Source organism: Aphelocoma coerulescens, chromosome 4, assembly GCF_041296385.1.
Source record: "Aphelocoma coerulescens isolate FSJ_1873_10779 chromosome 4, UR_Acoe_1.0, whole genome shotgun sequence".
Lineage (NCBI taxonomy): Eukaryota > Metazoa > Chordata > Aves > Passeriformes > Corvidae > Aphelocoma > Aphelocoma coerulescens.
The window spans coordinates 75,313,955-75,335,635 of record NC_091017.1 but is presented as its reverse complement, the minus strand read 5'-3'; the positions used below and the strand labels follow the sequence as shown (position 1 = coordinate 75,335,635).

Here is a 21,681-nt window from a genome sequence, read left to right as displayed (position 1 = left end):
GCCAACCACGCCTCATTTCCACCGGCAGCTGCCCAAAGGCCACACTGGATTTTGAGGCTCAGAGTATCCTTTGAGGATACTGGTGATAAATGCAAGAGGTTTGGCAAATTGGCTGTATGACTCATGCTTTCCCCCCACCTCCTTCTCTTCCCCTCAGTGAGAGTCCTTATCCCAACCACTTAACATTTTAGGGTTATTTTCCATGAGGTTTGGCAGTCAGTATTGGTAGTCCTCAAGCCTTTCATTAGAAACTGCTCTTTTTTAGTACTGGGCATATTTTTAAGCATCAGTTCTGACAATCTTTCATTTTTTCCTCCAGGTTTGTTGCCTGAACTTGACATTTTGTTTAAGCTTTGCTTTTCATACTCCAATTCTCCCTACAAATAAATTAGTTTGGAACATGTTTAATGTTATTATTATTCACTGGATACCAGGTGCTTCATAAACTCCAGCTTCTGGCACTATCCTGCTTTTACAGAGCCCTTTTCATCACCTATCTAACACTACAATTTAATTGGTTTCCAGCTCACTGCACATCCCTCTCCCTCACAAGCACTCACACAAGGCACTGACACACATGCACACATTTCCCTCCCTGCTCAGGCTTCAGACTGAATGTAAGAAATCCAAGCCTGCTGCAAAGCTGAGCCTGTTAGAGCCAGTGGACCTGGTACTGATGGGGATATTGATTTTCTACAACTTCCAGGGAGGTAGCAACAAACATTTTACCATCGACTGGACTGTATGTTCTTCCTAAGTCCCCACTGCATGCTGCAGTTCAGACAGGGCTCTCTGCTCAGCCTGAGGCTGCAGACTGCCTCTTCATTTTTGGAAATCAATCTCTTACCTGGAGTGTGAAGAATAACGTCTGCTTTCTGCTGGAAACACAACAGAGAGTTTGAAAAATACATTTTGTCACAGGTCTTACTTGGAATCCACTGTTGTACTACATGATTTTATTTGTAATCTTTAGTGTAGTTATCCTCAGAATTCATGGGACATAGGACATCGTCTTTATCCTCCAATTTCCAGTTAAAACAAAAACACCTTCAAAGTTACGCAAGCATCTAATTCCAGTGGGAAACCCCACTTAGGTTTAAGCTTTAAAATCTGGGATTAAATTAGATGTTCAGGGGAAAAATAGCAGCCTGCAGCTATAAGCTCAAAGCTACAGCCGACAAGTCCTACTTTGAGTTTTCTCCCTGGTCAGTGTCTTAAAGCTGCATTTCTACAGGACAGATAATTTCTAAAAAAATTACCTTAAAATCATTTCTGTCATTAAACTCCTACATTTTCCCACATATGCTGGACCCTCACCCTGTTATTGTTCAAATGTTTTTAGATGTTAGAAGTGAGGAAGCTGGAACAGAGACTTTGGGAAGGCTGTTTTGTCCCTTTGCAGTACTATCATTTTGCCCAAGCCCCTTCAACATCTGCCCTTCTTATCCTCCCATGTGTAATCCCTCGTGGAGTTTAAACAGCTCGGTGCTTCCCTCTCTTGTTTCTCATCTCGTTTTACACTTAGGTGTCCTGTGGCCATCACTCCATAGTGGGATATCTGCATTATTCTGCAGGCCCTGGGTGCAGCTCTGTCACAATCCTGATGGCATGGCTTGGATATTCACTGATCCTGGCTGGGTCTGAGCACGATAGAAACTTGTAGGTTATTCCTGATATTTGCATGTCTTTCTTTCAAGGTGATGACTTTTTCCTTTCTAAACCAATAAAGCACGTCTGAGCATCTGGTTTTTGCTCAGTCCTCTTCCTCCCTTCTCCTGGCTCCCATAGCACCTTTGATTTACTTGAAGCCCAAGGATATTTTATGATCCCAGGAAACAGACAGGTCACAGCATTGCTGGCAGCACATCCCCCAGTTCAGACAGTTTAGGTGCTGAGATTTGTGCCACTTCCCCAGCCTCAGCATGAGCTCAGCACCTTTATTCTCTTGAATAAGGAACATGCCACAGCAGTTAAATCCCAGTGGTGAAACACTCAGTATTACTTGAAAGGTTCTACTGCCAGGGCTGAAAAACCCTTTCTCACCTATTTTGCATAGGTTTGAATCCTGTTTCTGCTCTACCTCAATGTGGCCCTGAACATGACCAAAAGATCCTTGGATCATGTACCTTTTTTTTTTGCATTCTAGCAAAAATATCAGGTTATTTGGGTTTGCTTTCTTTGTTGTTGTTTTTCTTTTCATGTAATGTTGGTTGTTGATTGGGAAGACAGAATCACTAATGCTGGAAAAGATCTTTAAGATCGAGTCCAAGATGGGCTAGATGGACCAGAAGCTGCAGGACAGGCAGGTTTTTTCTTCTTGTACCTTTCTTGCGGAGATGAATGGAATTTCTGCCTCCTGATTTCATATTTGCCCTAAAAAATTCAGAATATACATATAAGCCCTCACTTTCTCAGTCACTGAGATGGGTGAGTCAGCAACCATAAGTGTTTTAATTGTGCAACTGAATCAAACATGGGTGATCTGAAATGAGTAGCAAGAGATATTCTAGGTATTGGCCTGTATCTGTAATGAATATTCACAAAGACATGGAGTTTAAAAAGGACCACATTTTCTTGCTTATGTCCAGTTTTCTTTCTGATGGAGGATAAGAAATTCCTTCAGATGTATGTAGAGAAGAAGAAGGCACCATACACATAAGAAATAATTAATTTTCTTCCTTCTAGAGAGCAGTGTGGGGCAGTCAGAGGACATGTGGGTTAAAGGAAGACAGTTTCTGCCAAGTACTTGATTAGGAAAAAGTAACAATTAGAAATAAATGCTTTACTTTTGGAAGCCAAATATTAGCACATTTATTACTTTCCAAAATTATTATGCAAAGGCTGCAATAGTTGCTACTAATAAATGTATTAAAATTAATGGGGCATGATGTCTATTAACTTAATAATCATTTTTGGTGTCAGACTCCATCTATGTTGCTTTTATGCATTGAAGTCCACACCCTTGTTTAGTGATAGCCTAAACTGGAAATGAAATATTTTGTCAGGAGATGAATTCACTCTGTGAGGTGGATGCGTTAGGCCTGATTTATTTTAATAAACACATGGAACAATAGGTGAGAACAAACATTTTTTGTAGAAAATGTAATTACCCAGCAGAGTTTGTCACAGAGAAAAGTTGCCTTTTGTTTAAGGCAAGGTGAAAACACCAAGGAAATTTTCATGCTGTATTTTTTTAAAGGTCAGGGTGTCTGTTTTCTAGCTGTGTGTGTAAATATGGAGAATCCAGAAAAGATGGACAATACATTGTGTTCAGACACCCAAGTCCTTCTCTGTGCCATGGGGTGGGAACACTTCTGCCTTTTCTTTGCCTCAATCATTTCTTCATCCATAAATCCAGGGAACACGGAGATTGTGTGAGGTGTAGTTCATTAACACTTATTAATGAGATCACAGTCACTGATTTGGAAAAAGGGGCATATAAAATGTAGACAGACAATTCTGCAGAGCTGTTATCTTTTTCAAATGCAATTTTTCCTCTATCCAGCAGTTGAAGAACACACATTTCCTCTCCTTTAAATGTTTCCAGGGTAATACACAGTCACTTGCTGTCAGCTGTGATGAAACTTAAGTTTTCTGATCGTTCTTTGAGGTTGTTTTAGGGAGTATTTCTGGGTTTAGGAGTGCTATTAAATGGGTGACTGGCATTCTACCAGATGATACATGAGAGAGAGTCTTTCATAACATGGTAGGATGTTATTAAGATCTCTGAGAGAACATGTAAACCTGAAGGTGTTACTGTTCTCTCCTGAGCTCTTTTTTAGGATAATGGACTTTTGCCTTGTGAGGCAGAGTCTGGGCAGGTACCTCAGACAGATAAATGCTAACATGGCAATTATTACAGCTTTTGCACAAGTCCCAGTGTAAAGAACTGAGAGACTTGGCTTCTTTCACTTTCCTTCAGAAGACTGTTTAGTCAACTTTACTAAGACCTATTTTATCTTTTTGCTTTCACTTCTGTCTCAACCAACACCCACTAATGAGCTACAAGCATCAATTCCGTTGATGTATCATTAGGACTTTGCACATAAATATGAGATACAGGGTTCAGTGTACAGAAAAAAATTCCCCAAGGAGATTTACTCCTTGTCTGCCCAAGTGGAGGAGAGCTGTTAATATTTTTGTAATGCCTACTCAAGTGCAAGAGATAGCACCTATTTTTCTGAGGGGCCATTATCATTTCCAAGGCACTAAGGGCAGTCAATATCTGGAAGAAGGAGTGCTGAAACTGCCTCCTAAATAAATTAAGGATCAATAGTGTTTGGTGGGGGAAAGGAGGATTTTAATCTAAATGGAGCCCTAGGGAGATTTAAGAAAAGGATTGGACATAAAAATCAGAACACTCTGCCAAGGAAAGGCTGTTTCCAGATACAGCAACTTGAGCACATGGGGTGGGCAGGGGAACATGTCACTGGCCACAGGAATAAATATGTAACAGTACATCAGATAGACACAAAGAGGGAAAGAGACAGGTTTGGGATTTGATCTGAGGATAATTAGATTATTCATTCCTAATTGTTTTATTTTTCTTCTGCTCCCTCCCCACCTACCTCTTACCTTTGTCTTCATAAATCTTTGTTGCTGCGTCACTGGTTTGATTCTGGATGTAAATTTTAATTGTTTTCACCAAAAAGTGGCTCCAGGTGGGTCATAAGTGGAGATTTTTATGGTCAGGGAAGGGATGGATCTCCTGTCTCATACAAAGCCAAGCTCCCTGACCTCCTTCTTGAGTCTGCTCAGTGTGCACCCATCTAACCCATGCTGGACAGAAGGAGGCCTAGAGCAGGAGCTGGAGGTGAATAAGGTTTTCTGTAGTCAGCATTGCACCCAAAAAAAGCTTCATGGGTCTGAGAGCACATCAGAGAATGGAGTTGTGACCCACAGATCTCAGCTGAGCCTGTAATATCTCGTGGGAAATCTCTTCACAGTGAAGGGTCTCAAAGCTACAGACCTTTGTTTTGATCTTCCTCATGGATAAAGCAACCAAAATCAGTAGGAATTCTCCTGAAATGACTGAAAACACAACAGATACAAACAAATCACTAGAGAAAAACTGACCTTCCTATGTTTTGTGCCTATACTCTGAATTGTGAAATATGCCTATCCCAGGAAGCTGTGAGATTATTAAAGGGATTTACAGAAATCCTTGACTAAATATAATCTAATTTTAAATTTGAGACTAAATTTCATCAATATATAGACCAAACTTGAGCGCGCACATGCTTTAATGAACTTACATTATGCATACCTACTTTCTTGAATTTGACATGTTAAATTATATCTATTAAAGAGAAAATTCAAGGAAATTTTTTTTTACTTAAATTCACAATCAATTTCCTTGCAAGTTTCTGTCACATCATTTAATCTTTACACATTTCGATGTGTCTAAATTGAGAAAATAGAACCTTGATCTTTCAGCTTTTTCTTCTTTTCTAAAGAAAAAAAAAGTTTAACTTGAAACTTTTTTCTCATACCTGAGCATTAAAAAGTCACTTTTTACTGAATTGCAGCTGGAACTGTGTTGGTAACAGATTTTTATAATAATTTAAGTGACACATTGTGGTTATTATTATGTGGTTTCCTTTAGCTTTACCTTTAAAAATAAAATTAGATTAACCTATTTAAGTAGAATATTAAACTTTAAATAAACATTTTCTTAGATAATTTGAAAAAAAAATATAGTGAAAGTCTAATACTTTTTTTTCAGATAAAAACTGAGGCAAAAATATGTGAAGGTAGAAAAATGGCTCTATTGAGTTAAGAACTCAGAATTCAACTTCTCAAACAAAATAAAAAGTTGATTTTAATTAAGCAGTTCATCAGGAATGCATAAGATTTAAATTAATCAAACTTTCAAAATGCTTATTAGACCCTTGACCAGGAATTTATACCCAACTTTATCAGACTTTTCTGTCAATTTTCTTTTTCACTTTACGTGTTTATTGGTTTTGAGAGGATATGTGTCCCAAGCAAAACACAAAAATGTGTTACAACAAAATCATCTTCGCAGTTGCAGAAAGACAAATCACTTGTTGCAAATGTAGCAGTGTTTTTTGAACACCCATCCATCCTCTCCCATCAATGAATGCTAAATTGTGAATTTCATGAGGCTATTAAGTAAATTTTCTTGATTGATTCCCCTCAACATACAAGTAAAAATTCTATTGCCCCTCTTGCAAAGCCTCAAGGAAAAGAGGAGCCCTCAGATCATCTGTGTCTGAGTAACAGGAGTGTATCTCCTTTTTCCCAGTTCTCTATAGCACAAAAACCATTCAGTCAAAAATAGTCACACCCTTAACTTCACAATGACAAATATTCTGATGGGATGCTAAAATTTCTGACAAATATTTTCTTACCAGAGGTTAGAAGTGTTGCCAAAAGTATTCAAAATGAGAACTTTCTTACTCTGTTACAATATCAGACTCCTTTTTTATTTTTTGCCAGAACATTCCCATCTCGCACAAAACGAATAGAAAATTTGCCTTCAATCTTTTTCTTCCTGCTCCCAGTTATACATCGAGCTGTTCTCAGTTTTAAAAATTAGAGAACAAAGATATTGTTTCTGCAATCTGAAACAGTTTTGGCAGTTTATGATGAATTAGTATAGTATAATATAATGCAGTAAAATATTTATTTTTAGCAAGGCATGTGATTTTTTCACCTGATCTTTTGGCATTTTTACAGCCCTCGATCTTGCAAAAAGCAGGAAGGGTATACCCTCAGAGAAGGTCAGGTGTTTAGAGGATAAATTGATATATATTTAAGCATTATATAAATGTGAATTTCTGTGTCTTCAGCTATGACAAGTTAGGGGCTTTATTCCCACTGAAAGTAAATGGGAGAATAGCTGAAAATTTTGTACTTTGTCGAGAATTTCCTGTTTTCTATAGGATTTGTATACACTTGTCAAGTAAAGGACAGAAAAGAGCTCACTGTAATGTGTCTGCACAGCTCAGTGGTTAATGTAGGATGAATACACAGGAGTTCACAACATTTTGTACATAGTTAGAATGGGTAATTGATGTATAAAATGAAGTGACAGCTTATGGACTTATGGACTGTGAACTGCAACATGAAAATCCCCTGTCCAAAGGCAGTTCTACCACTGTGGAGTTTAAGAATCTGGATCACATTTGCATCCTGTTAGGTTTTCTTTTTCTTCCTTTCTTTTCTTCTTTTTGGCCTAGAGGTTGTGCCTATCCTATTAAAAATATATTATTCCACCTCCAATATTCCACTTTGTAATGCAATGTAGGACAAAGATAGCATCAACCCTAAATATAGGGGATGTGACCTTGTGAATATTCTAAGTGAAATAAAAAATATGGAACTAAAATCTAATTGATTTTGAATTGAGGAGTCAGATATATTAGAACTTCTAATGACATATCTGCCTTTCCCTTCAGAAATGGTCTATGACAAATAAAATAAACTAGGAGTAACCACTTCATTAATATTAAGACAACATAATGATTAAAATCAACCCAGCTTCAAAATCAAAGGTAGTTAATAAAAAAGTTATTTAAAATAAAATGGAGGTTAGTATTGATGGGTCATCTTTCAATTATGCATCATGAGGGAAGAATTAAGCTTTGTAGTACCATGGTCTGACTTTTCAATGAGGACAAGCTGCTCTATTGTCTACTATTTAAAAATCACAGTGGGACCAAGAAAAAAGAGTGAATAATACAAACAGCAAATCTTCTAGTACAGAGAAAAAATATGGTACAGGGCAAGCACTGGTCTCTGAAGTACAAGGCCTTTCAAACAGATGTTAAGTCATTTTACCTCTAATTCTGTAATTCTAATTCTTACTCACTGCGGGTCACTGATAGGTCAAAGTAAATTTTGACTGCTCCTGTAGCTCTCCATAGAAAGGCTCAGAATTTAATTCAAATTCCCGTGGCGAACTCTCTATGCTTCAGAGCAGCACAATCAGGGTATCAGGGATGGTATTAATTTCTATCATGTGTCTCCTTTTCCCGTTTATAGTAGTTTCTTGAAGATGTCTTCATCTTTACCTGTCAATGCCTTTCATTTAGACCAGCCCAGGCAAGACTGTATCAACTGATTGACCAGCTTTGTTCCTTGAATCTTCTGGTCCTTTTCACATCTCATTCTTTCCATTTAATAAGGGAAAATGAACTGTCCTCGTGATATAACCTGCTCTGTTTGCTTTAATCATTACTTGAGGGTCAATAATCTTCATTCTGGGCAAAACCAGAACGAAAACCTCGTTGAGGATCTCGCCCTATAAATCTTTGTTGTGATTTTAGTCCCTTCTACTTCAATAGGCACCAGCTGCAGGAGAAACCTCAATTGCCACGACTGAGGATTTGCAGATGAAGGTTCACTGCCCTCATCCTGCTGCTGAGGTGGTATCGATTTCCTTCCCCAGTTACTTCTGTGTGCAACTAATGAGGGCTCTGATTAGCCCGTGTGCTTCCTACATCCCTGCTCAGTCGATCATCCCCTACCAATGGAGTGTTAAACACTACTCAGGTGGCACAAATACATTATGTAATTTGTGTTTCCTGTCCCACTGCGTTAATTTGTGTCAGTCCACTTCAGATTATGCCCATTTTTACTTTTGTGCTGAGGTATTGAGCTGATATTAATGTAATGAAATGAGAGATGTGTTGTATATTTGCATTTATATAATTTCTGGGGGAGTATTAGCTTTGTTAATGCAGTGCACTTCAGTGTCTCACTGAAGTATTAGTGTGAGATGATTGAAAAAACCCAAGTTCTGCTTCTGTCCCTGTCAATCACTCACAAAACAAGCCAGCTTTGATTACACTTTGATGACATACTCTTCCTTCAGTATTCACTTGCATGGAAAAGCGGGAATGCCATTATTGAAACCTAGAAACAATTAATTATTTCCCATTATATATCAGGCTTTTGCACAATTTTAAAAATTCAGAACTTTCCTTTCAGTTTAATTTCTAAGTGATACATTTTTTTATTCCAAGTACAACAAATAGGTTTATAAATTCCTTCCCCGTCAACATGATAAACTGCTTTTCTGCACTAAGGAAGCAAAATTACAGCAGTAATTAGATAGAACTGTTTTGATTCCTCTTTACCTTTTGAATAAAAGAAATCCAAAGTATTTTCTATAACTAACAATGACATCTAAAAAAGTTGTCTTTTCTTCTAAATTCGGAAAAAGAAAACAAAGAGCTTGAATAAAAAGGATATTTCACCTTGAATTTGCTCTGTAATAGATACATTAGGGAAAGCTGGAGAATGAAATATACTTTACTCTGTTCCTTAGAAAAGGTGATGTGCCTTGCCACCTACAGTTTCTATTCCTGTTTCTGCCACAACCTGCCCTGTAACCTTGGACAAGTAATTCCTTTCTATATTTCAGTTTCCTGAGCTGCAAAGCTGAAATCTCTCAGAGAACAGGAACATAGAAAAGCCAGCTGGGACTTGGGGTCTCATTGCATTGACATGAAAATGCATTCCCTGGAGCTTCTGACAATGGAAAAAAGGTTCAGCAGTCCATCCATCCCAAATTAAGATGCTGGTGGTTTATCTTTGTCAGTCGACTTTTATACTAACAGGAAGAAAATGACCCCTAAGGAATAAACCAGCATCTAGTCTCTCTGAAGAGATGTTAGTAATATTTTAACTTTTTTATTGTAGAAACTAGTATTGAGTGTGCTGGGATCATGGTCCAGCCCTAGGATTTCAGGGCACTGTGACAACCACAAATATTAACAGCAATAACAATAACATATTGTGTGGCATTTTATGTCCAGATTCCCTCCAGGTTATCATTTGTTCCCTTATTCTTTCTTTAGACCTTGGTGCTCTGCCAGATTCAGAATCAGCACTACTAGAAAGCAACTAGGATTTAGAGCTAAATTATTTCACAGCCAGATGAAATGGAGTAAACCTGCAAATGCAACAAAGGGTCAGCGTTAGAGGGGCTGAAGAACTTCACATGTGCAATTCTTTCTGGTCCTATATAAACCCTCTAGGATCTCTGGGGGGAAAAAAAATTGAAAATTTTTGCATTCCTATATTCTCTTCTGAACTGGAATTCCCTTTTGGGGATTGAGAGGTGTGCCTGGCTCTTGAGAAAAACCTGATTCCATCTGAACTTACTGTTGTTTTTATTGTTTTACATTCTTCTGCAGGCAGAAGGCAAGGTACCCTTGCTGTCTTAGGGTCAGTTTTATATATGGGAAAGAAATCTCAAAATCTTCTTAGAGCTGCGTGGGAAATAATTTCCTGCTGGGAAAGAGTTTACCATAAAATAATCCATGTTTTTGGCATCTGCTTTCCAGTAACAGCAGTCTTTGTAAGTAGTCCAGAATTCCATACTCTTAGCCAAACTGAATGACTTGTCCTGCTTGCCATGATCTGAAAGAGTTTTGGGTATCGTAGAAGTCTCTGACATCTAATAAAGGTCTTAATGTTTGTGGGTAAGAATTTGTATTTGTACTGTTTTAATTGATGATATGGTGGGGGGGTGTCATTTCTTTTGGTGAGAGAGTAGAAATGATGAATGATACCATCATTTGCCTCCCTGCTTTGTATTCTGGAGGTCTTTGTCTTTTAATCACCCATTTTTTGAAGCTGGAAGAGTGGAGATCACAGAAAACATTTGATCAGCCCCTGGATGTGGCAGGGGGGATGATTTTGTTGCAGACTGTGTCTTGATATGGTAACCAAGAGGACTTTGGTATAACTGAAGATTTTAAAGAAATGGGCATCAATAGAGACTATATAAAAAGTTACAGACTTCTATGTTATGTCAAGAATACCAATAAATTCCTCATAAAGAAACATTTGACATTGTTATGACACGTAGACAATATGACACCTATGGGAACTTGTTACCCTGAACCCACTTGTGATAAGTTTAATTTGATGCCCAAAGTCTTCCAGATCAGGTGTGGCCAAGTGGTGGCTGCAGAAGTATATTTAAATATTTTCAGTGTTTCAATGAGCAGGAGCTGCTTTGACAATTCAGACATACCCAGACCTGTATGCTGGTCTATTATGTTGGTTGTTGTCTTGCTGATCCAGCATTTCTAATAAACTGTGAACCTTTGTGGTGTGGTTTGCCACCCCACAGCTCTGCACTAGAATGTGATGAATAGCTGAAAAGCTTTTTTTTTTTGTCAAGAAAGTAATGGGGTTTCAGAATTAGCCAAACTAATCACAAATTCACAGTGAATTAATCTAATGGTTTCAGCTTGGTAGCAGGGGAACGGGAGGAGATGAGGAAATCAAAGGGATTCATGTCACCACTTCTGAAATAAAAGGTTTTGAAGCACAACATTTGTGTTTGGAAGTTTATCTGGATTTAATTAAAATAATTCATTAGTATGCATGGAAAATATGAAAAATAGTAATTTCTTTCTGTGCCACTCCTGCCCTTCTCTGTTGGTATTTGAACTAAAATCAGCTCTTTGAATAATCCTAAACTGAATTGAATGCTGCACTGTGGAATTATCACAAGGCCTCATGCAGACTTTTAGAGTGGAACCAGCCCCTGGCTGGGCTGGGACTCAGAATGTGGCAGTGGCCAAGGTTCTTGTCAGCACACACCTATGGGGGCTCCCAGGAAGGAGGGGTGTCCTGCTGGGCTCCTGCTGCCAGGTGAAAGCACCATCCATCAGCTGCAGAGAAGCACTGATGGGAATGAAGCCTCAGGATCAAAGTGCTGGTATCTTCTTTCAGGTAACACACAAAGTAGAACTACAGAATATTTTTGTCCCATCTTAATGCTTCTGCCAGGCATCTGCTGTGAAAATCAACATAACAACATGTTTCCAGTGGTCAGTTCCATGAAAACTATGATCATGCCTTGCCCAAGGCTACACAACTTTAATTTGGAGCCAAGTCAAACTACCTGTGGGAGATGGTCCTGTTTAGCTGCTGAGATCTCATCTAGTCTCTGTTTGAATTACTGCTGGCTGTTTGGTGTCGTATACACAAAAAATGTGTGTGTGTGCATATATATATACACATATATGTATTTGTGTGTATGTCTATAAACATCTTTTTTCTCTGAGAAAAGACCTTTGGAAGGATTTTCCTTTATATCAGGAGTTATCCCATTGTGTATGACATTTCTGAGCCTGACTGCTGTGAAAAAAAGTCTCCTAAGGAAGTTTCTTTCCTTATTTTTATGAGACCTACTATAGCAAGTAAAAAATGTGAGGTGTCAGGAGGAACAAGGAAGAAAGTTGACCTGAATTTCTGATTATTCTGATTTCCAGTTTGTATAATATTACTGAAGGTTGATTAAACAAGGGTATTTTGTGTGTTTGTTTAATACAAGGGAAATGATTCCCTGTAGACTCAGTTACCCTTTTCTTCCACTTATAATTACTAAAAAAATGTTGTTCAGACCTATTCTCTATTTATCTACTTAAACAATGAATTAGAGATATGCATGCCCAGAAGTAAAACAACCCTTCAGTAAATCTTTGTTAAAGTCATCGCTAGAATAAATGAAGAGAAGTTCTTCAGGCTGCTGGATGTGAGCCTGCTGGTGTGGGGACAATAATTATCCATGGGGTGGGACACTGTGCATTGTGAGCAAGCTTTTCTGAATCTGTTTTTGTCTTGAAGTCACCATCTATCACTCTACAGACACATAAAATTTAATCTGTATTTGGCAAAAAATGAAACATTATTGGCAGGGGAAAGGAGAGGGAATCGAGCAAGTGAACATCTATCCTATAATTGAGTGATGGTCCATCCAGGAAACCCTTCAACAGTCCCTGCTATTCCAAAATGGTCCTTCTGGCCTTGCCCAATGGAAAATGTTTTGTCTGCTGGAATTAAGAATATAAAAAGGAGTTCAACAACAAGGTGTTTACTCAGCACTGCATATGGTTAATTATCTCAGTTTCATGCAGTGCCCTGCTAAAGAGCTTCAGATCCAGTGGATCTAGGAGTCTTCAACCACTGCAAGGCTACAGAATTATGTTTTCAAAGAAGACAATTGGGTATGTGAACCAATTTGTGAGCTTTTGGCTTCTTCTGTGGCCTTGATAATCTTCCCACTTAAATATACAAATATGAAATACACCTTCTGGTGGTCAAAACCCACATATGGCAATGAGACATTCTGGATTCTGTTCCTGCTTTAACTTTTTATACATTATTTGACCTTGCATAAATCATTTAGTGCCTGTAAGCCATTTTCTCTATCTGTAAAATGAGAAATATGATGCTACAAACTCCACAAAAGCTGCTCTGAAGGAACACAATCACTTTTATTTTGGTGCTACAAAATTCATCAAATACCCCCATATACGAGACATCTCCCAGCACCTTGTCCAGTGGTAATTTATGATCATATGGTAACAGTTTCTGGGGGAGAAGACAGAAGGAGTCTTTACTATCAGATAGCATCTTCCTTATCACCAGAGCTGTGGCATATTGAGTGAACCACCTTGCATTTTCCTGAAATCCCTCTTTGATAGGGGCAAACTGGACTTGGAAAACCTCAGAATTATGGGAGAGAAGACACATGATGATACTCCTGTGAATTAATTCCCCATGTAGGATAATGATTTAACACAGGTGGTTTCTTTTTCTGTACATTTAATTGAAGCAAATATATGCACGTGAAACAAAACACGTACAGCTTCTTTAGGTGGTGTCCAGGCAGAGGATAACTGAGGATGATTTGAGCCAAAATTTTGACAATGAGCAGAGGGGAAAAAAAGCTACTTTAGGGAGGAGTATTGCTTAGTTTATTCTAAGAAACCTGTTGTTTATCAGTAGGATAACATTGTTTTTCCTTTTATTGTATGGCACACAACTCCCGATTTTTATGGGAGAAACGTTTAGGGTTATTCAGCACTTTGTCAGTGGACTTTGGTATTCAAATTTCTTTTGAAACTAAAGATACTTTTCCATTAGTATTTATTGGATTTATAGCATCAACAATGAAATAGAAATAATTTTGACAAAAGACACTTAGAACAATAAATGTCCAAAGGACTCTAAATTTCCAAATTTAGAACACTAAATGTCCAAAGTTAACTCTCACTTCTTCCTTCTTCTCTTCAGTTCCACCACGTCATCTCCAATTTTCCCTACATTTGCAGTCAGGGAAAACTTTTCTCTCACTGCCATTTGAAATTTTACTACTTTGCCTTGTGTCTTGTTTCATGCTAAATAAAAATACAGCAGCTCATAAGTAACATTACTTAAAATGCCTGAAAATCTAAAGAGGTAACTGTGGTATTTCTCTCTTAAATCATGCCTTCTTTTCCTGCTTGCAGCTCACAGTTGAAATACAAAATGTTTTCCTTGTTTTTCAAGGGCTAAGTAGCCATAAATGTGATAGCATAACTGAGAACAAACAGGACTCATTCTCACCTTGTTATCTCTGCATGAGTTTTAATATTGGATAGGATTTATGATGTGCTGTGATTTCTCACTCACAAGGCTGTTTCAGGAGTACCCCATAAGGGCAGAGCTCTGATTTTCACTTGCGTGGAGAGCAGTGTTTATTATTTAAATGGCAGCAAATGGAAAATCTCAATTCAACACATGCATTCTACTAGGTCTGTAAAAAACTAAAAAAAGAAAAAAGGAGTGAAACCAGGATAATCCTTTAAAGTGTGCAATCCATGGTGGATGCAGAGCAGCAAAGGTTGCTCTTGCTGGGATGTTGATGCCATGAAGATTTTTGCCTTTTCTTTTATACCCTTGTTATACCTTTTTACAACTTCTGTATTCCTAGTGCTTTTTGCCTACATTCTTGGCCTTGTTTGTCAAGCTAAGAGACTCAACATTTTAGAAGCTTCGTAGCCAGGGATCAGTGTGCCCCAGAGCCCAAGGTCCTCTCCAGAACACATTCTGTAAACCAAGATAAAACCATCCAGGGGAAGGTTCCTTGGGGAGGGAGGCTCACTTGAGCCTCTCATTGGGGAATCTTTGATAGATATGCTAATTAGTAACACCTATAATGTTATACCCAATGCTGGGGGAGACTCTTAGATAGACTCGGTGGGGTGCATTTTGATGCATGTGACCTGGACGTGTGCACCTAAGGATCCTTAAAGTAAATACCAAGGTAAAATCCCTTTTCCCCTTCTAACCGTGTGTGACTCTTGATTTTAAGACAGGAGAAGGCATCAATGTCTGTGCTTTTGCAGAGCAAGGTTATAGTAAAGATGGTTCGTTCAAACTCCTTTGAGAACAACTAACCAGCCACATATCATCTTTAGTGCTCTGTCTTCCCAAGGAAAGTAGAAAGGATCCAATTAAGAGTGGGGGATGTTCTGCTGAGATTTCTTTAATAACTTTGTAATAGAAGGAAGCAACATATGGAGTCAGAGTCTAATACCAAAGAAGAAAAATAGCAGAAAAGAAGGAAACATCTGATTTCTGGAAGATTTGGGAAAATACATCAAAATACCACCTTCAGGAACTCATTTTGTGGGTTAGGAAATGTGGGCAGGCTCAGGACAGAAGGCTACCTTAGGACAGAGAAGAGGATTAACTGATCACCCAAGGGTCAGTTCAGCCTTGACTTTTTCCCTGGTCTCAAGTCCTTAGGCCAGTGGTGATCAGGTGCAGAGGGGTCACTCAAGGACATAAAAGCTCCATTGCCACAGGGTGCTTCAGTGGCTTCACTGTCATGTTCCTGAGGGAGCATAAAAGGGATCTGGACCATCTCCTTGCCCCTAGCTTGTATGACCCACAATCAGGTGGGGATAGATCAGTGGGAGACAAGGAAGGATGGAAAGTGGGAGGGTATTAACATTTAAATTGAAATTTTGAAAATAAAATAAATTTTAAATATTCCTAAATATTTAAATTTAAATAAACATTTGATTTATCTGGGTTATCTGTTTCATCACCCAGACTGAACCCAGCATTTAGACCTGCTGTACAGTGAGGGGTAAACCACATAACCTCTGCCTCAGTTTTCCTCCCTGTACGGTAGGGATGAAATTATTTTCTTAAGTATCCTTTTCTCAAAAATTAACTTTGAAATGTGTTGTTAGAAAAACACAGCAAAACAAACAGCCTACCAGTAAACCTAAGCTACAGAGATTTATTATCTGTCTAAAGAGTTTGATGGGTGAAACTGGAAAAAACCCCAACCTAACAAATAATAGAGTTATTAATGGGGCTTCTCAAAGTATATTTTCTTGGCAATATAGGTATGCCAATAAATGTTAATTAAAATGGCTGGCAATCATGATCAGATTAAATGGGGTGTGTACTAATCTCCTGCTCTTGCACGAGAACCTAAAAAGCATATGACTTGGGGATGTCAGCTGAAAGCAGGGTATTTTTAGCTGAATTCAATAGAACTTTCTTACACTCAATTAATTTCTGCATAATATAGAGATGAAACATTTGCTTTTCTTCCCATCATGTCTATAGGAGGAGTGAGGCATAATAGCAATATTTCTGGCACAAAAATATATGCATGAAAATTTGAGAGTTATTTCAGGAAAGAGAAATGCACCTATGAAAGAAGCAGTAGAGTGTTAGTAACTTTTTTTAATTTTCTTTCCAGTAACAGGACCCGAGGAAATGGCTGGAGCTGTGTCAGGGAAGGTTTGGTTGGATACTAGGAAAAAGCTCTTCACCCAGAGGGTGGTTGGGCACTGAGCAGGCTCCCCAGGAAAGAGATCACAGCACCAAACCTGCCAGAGCTCGAGGAGTGTTTGGACAATGCTCTCAGGGATGCACAGGGTGGGATTGTTGGGGTGTGTGGGGCCAGGAGCTGGACTGGGTGATCCTTGTGGGTCCTTTCCAGCTCATGGTATTCCATGGTCCTATGTATTACATTTTTGGATGCTCCACTGGCTAGGTGAGCATGACTTCTAGCAGCAGAAGGTACAGGATGATCCCTTCTCCCTTTGCCATCACTGATAGCTTAAGCACTAATTTAATTATGTTTTCATTCAGACATTTGGATGACATCATATATTTTGGGGGTGAAGGGCTATATCTGGCATTTTTCACTGAACAACTTCTGGTGAGACTTTTGCCACTTGCAGTTATCTCTTTTGGAAAAGAATTGCTGAGGTTCTAAGGAAAGCAAAGACAGGTGCAGAATGAAAACTTAGATCCATATGTTGATACCTTTTGGTGTGAAATGCTCGTTCTGGTCACTCATTAAAACAAACAAACCAAAGACTCAAAAGAAAATTTTTCTGTCCTCATCCTTGATCCAGAGTCCAAGAACAGCCCTAGAGAAGGGGGAACATACTATTTTTTACTATTTTGTCTTACCAGATGATTTTGCTCTTTGAAGATTGTTTATAATAACCCACTGAGAGCAGTACGTGGTTGTTATGGATGTAAAATTATAACTTTTAACAACTGAAATTCAAAATATTATAACTTTATGAATGAGGAACCAAACCCAGGGCTTTTCTTCATAACCCAACTGTGTTGATAATCAATGAGCAGTAGGTTGCAGACAGATTCAGATTCTCCATCTCCACCTATTGGCAGAACTGTATCTGAATGATACAAAATAGGTGTCCCTGCCCATGGCAGTGGGTTGGAACAAGATTATCTTTAAGGTAATTTTTAACCCAAACTGCTCTATGATTTTATGAGTCTATGAAAGTTACTTGAAGGGAAATGTTTGAGATGAGAAAACTTAGAGCATGTTGTTGTGCCTGTTTTTTTTTTTTTTTAATTTTCCCTTCACTATAGTGGTTTCCAGAAGCAAAGTACTGGTATCTCAAAATACCTGTGAAGCTGCAGGGCTGGAAATGCAAATGAACTACCATGAAAACTGTAGTTTGCTCACATTAAGTGAACACATTGTAAAGATGTAGTAGTATTACCATAAACACAGTTTGTTTTAATTTATAGACTTCTTTACATGCACACTCCGGTATCCCTGAGGACCATAAAACAAAACCTGAGGAGAAAATAGAAAATGAATAAAATATATCTTGTCTTCATTTGTGTCAAAATCACAATAAAAGGAGGAAATATAATCAACTTAGATGTTGTTTTCTTTTTATTTATAAAGCTTACTGTTTCACTCTGTTTTAATTATCATCATAGTGTTACTAAAGTGTGGTAGCACAGAAAAGGCTGCATCCCACCTTGGCAGTCAGATTAGTATCTATTTCTAAATAGGGGACACTTAATTTAAAGTTAGCTCTAGAAACCATTTCCCAAGTCTCTGTTTTTGGGGCCCTGCTCCTCCTTTTTTTTCCCCCATGTGCATTTCCCTCTAATTTTATGGGTCTTACTGGACAATTCTTTGAGCTGGATGAAAGGGACTGAAAATTTCATGTACAAAGCTGGATAAGGCCAACCAGTGTTGTTTCTAGATGAATGGTGTATCAAGCTATGTCTTCCCTAGAGCAGAGGAAAATATGTTCAACTAGATACACTTGCTGAAAAACAATACCATCAGTTTTTATCCAAAAAATTGGTGCAAAATAGGAAAATGGAGAGGGAATATTAGAAAGCATCCAAAAGAATTCTGATATTTTTGCTTTATCACTGCAACACATCTAAACCTTTCAGTTTTGTTTTATTTTTTTTTCTTTTGAATCAGAGAAAAAAACAAGCTAAAGTATTTTCATATTGGAATTGCTCTTTGTAAAACTCTCTGAAGGACCATACAAATCTTGTTATGATTTGACTGAATGGCCAGGGTCGGGTGCATTGCAATCTGCTCATGGGTTTAGAGTTTATTGCTGCTTTCTGTGTTTCCGTGAAGCAAGGTCCAGAAATAAAAAATACACCTCATCTTAATAAATTCTCTCTGAGGAAGGAGCACACTGAGACCTCCTGCTACACACCCTGCTTGGTGAGCAGGGCAGAGCTGCACTGTCCCAATTAAAAAAAAAAAAAAAAAAAGTTAAAAAAAGCCCTTTGCTGCTTTTAATTAATAAGCCAACCTTTGTTGTTTGCAAGGGTGGAGGTGGAAAAACTTTTATCATTGGTTAGCACTTCATGGGTGGATTAATTATAGATACATTAATAATATATAGTGCAATCTTATATTGCTTAGTGATTTTGATCTTTCATGATATAAACCTATTGTGGTTACTAAAACTGGGGTAGGTTTTTTTGCTATTTTTTTTTTATCAGGTTATCATTAAATTATTATAGGTAAATTAAGTGCACAAGAAATGAAGGCATAAAAGCAGAGAGAAGGGTAACAAATAAGTTATGGAACTCCTTGTTTTAGAGCAATTCACCATGACATTCAGTAGGAATAAACACAGAAATATAGGGATCCATTTTTAATAGGATAGATTTTTCTTTTATTTACAATTATATTATGTAAAAATCATGAAAATTATATGACTGCAGAACAGAGCCCTAGTAGTATTTTTTCAGGCACTGTTCAAATTCCATGCATATAAGCTAGCTGACGTTTGGAACAAGCAGAATCTTTTCCATCTAGGAAAGCCTTCCTCCCTCTAAGAATTTAATAAAAATGAACTTTCAAATGAACTAAACCATCTGGAATTAATTTTCTAGATGAAGAGGCAAGGCCTTCTTCAAGGAAACCCCTTCCCTCAACTTGCTGGCCAGACTTCTTTTCACATAGCCCATGGTACAAGTGGATTTCTGACACCTGTAGCTGCCTTGGTGCAGGTCCAGGACCTTGCACTTGGCCTGGCTGAATTTCTCAGTGTTCACACCTCTCCAGCCTGTCCAGGTCCCTCTGGATGGCAACAATTCCCTTTAAAAAACCGATGGCACTGCTCAGCTTGGTGTCACCCACCAACTGGCTGTCATTAACTCCCCTGTCGTTAATGAAGATGTTGCACAGATCTGGTCTCAGTACTGACCCACTTGCCACCATGAGAGACACCACTTGCCACTCATGTGTGGCAGCCTTCAACTGCAGCTCTTTGGATGTCACCATCCAACCAATTCCTTATCCATCGAATAGTCCATCCATCACACCTGTATCTTTCCAATTTGGCAGCAAGGATGTTGTGTGGGGCCATGTCAAAGGTCTTGAAAGACACTCAGTGAGGTTTCAAATAAGCACCCTGAGACATCTGGAATTAGAGATTAAATTAGGGATTGGAGAACCCACTGGGTTTGGATATGTACCTGAATTAAGACTACCTGTAGGTGCTTTCAGTCCACAGATCTTGAACAGCATTCCCAGCATTAATGACACCATCCTCCCCCAGAGCTAGAGTATTTTTTCTTGTCTTTATTTTACAAAGAGGGTAAACAAAGGGAAAGCCTGTGATTTTGCAATAAACCCAGTTATCCTCAACTGATTTCAAAAGAGAAGACTGCAAAACTGAGCTTGAAAATCAAAGTTACAAAAGATCTCCAGGCTGGGGGATTTTTGTGTGTTTATAGCCTACAATTTTTGAAGCACTTTTGAGTGCCTGTCCCCAGTTGTTGGTAATAAAACACTTTTAGAATGTCTCATTTAAAGGATTTGCCTACAGGAACAAGGCCAGCTTGTAATAAAGAGGGAACTGAAGCTAGTTCTCTCAGCAGCTTCCTGTGCTCTCAGCCAGAATAGCATCCTTTTCATGGTTTCTTTTTTTTTTTTCCCTCACCAAGTCAGACTTTTTGTGTGACCCTAGAAAAATAGCCAAGCAGAGGTGATCAAAGAACAGTGAGAATAACAGCAGGTGGGGTTTTTTAATTCCACGTCTGCATGCTGATTTCAAAACAACATGAAAACATGCTTCAACAGAATCTGTTTGATGGCAGAGCTGAGCAGCCTACAGTGGATGGAGAATAGTCCTATTTATCAAGCAGCTGATGAGGAGAATTTTTTTGCCATAGGGGAAACTTTAATCTCTAAAATTGAAAATAAAAGAGAGGGAGATGTTATTGATGGAGATTGCAAATTTGTCTTTAATTGATTGAATGTTCTCAGTGATTTTACAGATATGATTTTTACTAGCCCTAAGAGACTCTGGAAACTAAAATACTTCTCAAATACTTTAATGTAGTACTTGGCTGCATGTATTTAATGCTGTCTAAATGAAGATTTCAGACTGTCTGTACTTTAAGCCTCACTGTTCTCCAGCATTATGGGGCCAGTAAATCAAATAACTTTGGACCTCTAACTCTACCTCGAAAGTTGTGCATTAATTTGTGAACTGGCAGAATAATTCTGTAGTCTATATGCAGTGTTTACCTTCTTCATGTCTTCTCCCTGTTCATTTTGCATTGCCCAGGGTGATGGTTTAGTTTTAAATATCAAATGTATTATCACTATCTATTATGATGCTTCTGAGAAGTGGCTGGGGTGAGGTGCCCGTGAGCTGGGTGTTTTCCATGTGTTTCTGAGGTCTTGGGTTCACTCAGACTCATTTCTGAGTGCGTGGCTTAACTGATGGCATAATGGATCCTAACAAAAAATCAAGAAGGGGAACATGTATCTTGCAGTAATTAGTTTGGTTTTCTCCCACTGACATCAAACACCTCGACATTTTTGCACGCTGCAGTGCATCCTGTGAGACTGAGCGCTGGGAGCATCAAGACAGGTTCATTCCCTGACAATGAAGGAATATCCCACACAGAAAAAAACCTGTGGTATTTTTGAATAGTTTCTGCAACTCTCTTACCAAATTTTATCTTACCTCCGAATTTGCTGGGGTTTTTTGTTTGGTTTCGTTATTGTATTATATTTTTTTTTTTCATTTAGAAAGTTATTTGGTTTATTTCTATTTAAATAATTCTCCT

The 21,681-nt window shown here is 38.3% G+C and overlaps 2 long non-coding RNA genes across 4 annotated transcripts in view; one reads left to right on the top strand and one right to left on the bottom strand.

Moving 5' to 3' along the window:
- The window catches only part of LOC138109188 (uncharacterized), a 132,874-nt gene that overhangs the window by 96,066 nt on the left and 15,127 nt on the right, over positions 1-21,681 (top strand). The window contains exon 7 of one of the 3 annotated variants that reach the window (XR_011150346.1): positions 16,541-16,737. The exons of the other annotated variants lie outside the window; for them this stretch is intronic. This is a non-coding gene — a long non-coding RNA (uncharacterized lncRNA). Of the gene's footprint in view, positions 1-16,540; positions 16,738-21,681 lie in introns of those variants that run through there. 3 annotated transcript variants of the gene reach the window in all.
- LOC138109187 (uncharacterized) lies at positions 1,284-8,276 on the bottom strand. The gene is made up of 3 exons (XR_011150342.1): positions 8,040-8,276; positions 4,576-5,031; positions 1,284-2,373 (listed from the first exon to the last, which is right to left on the bottom strand). It is a non-coding gene; the product is annotated as an uncharacterized lncRNA (long non-coding RNA).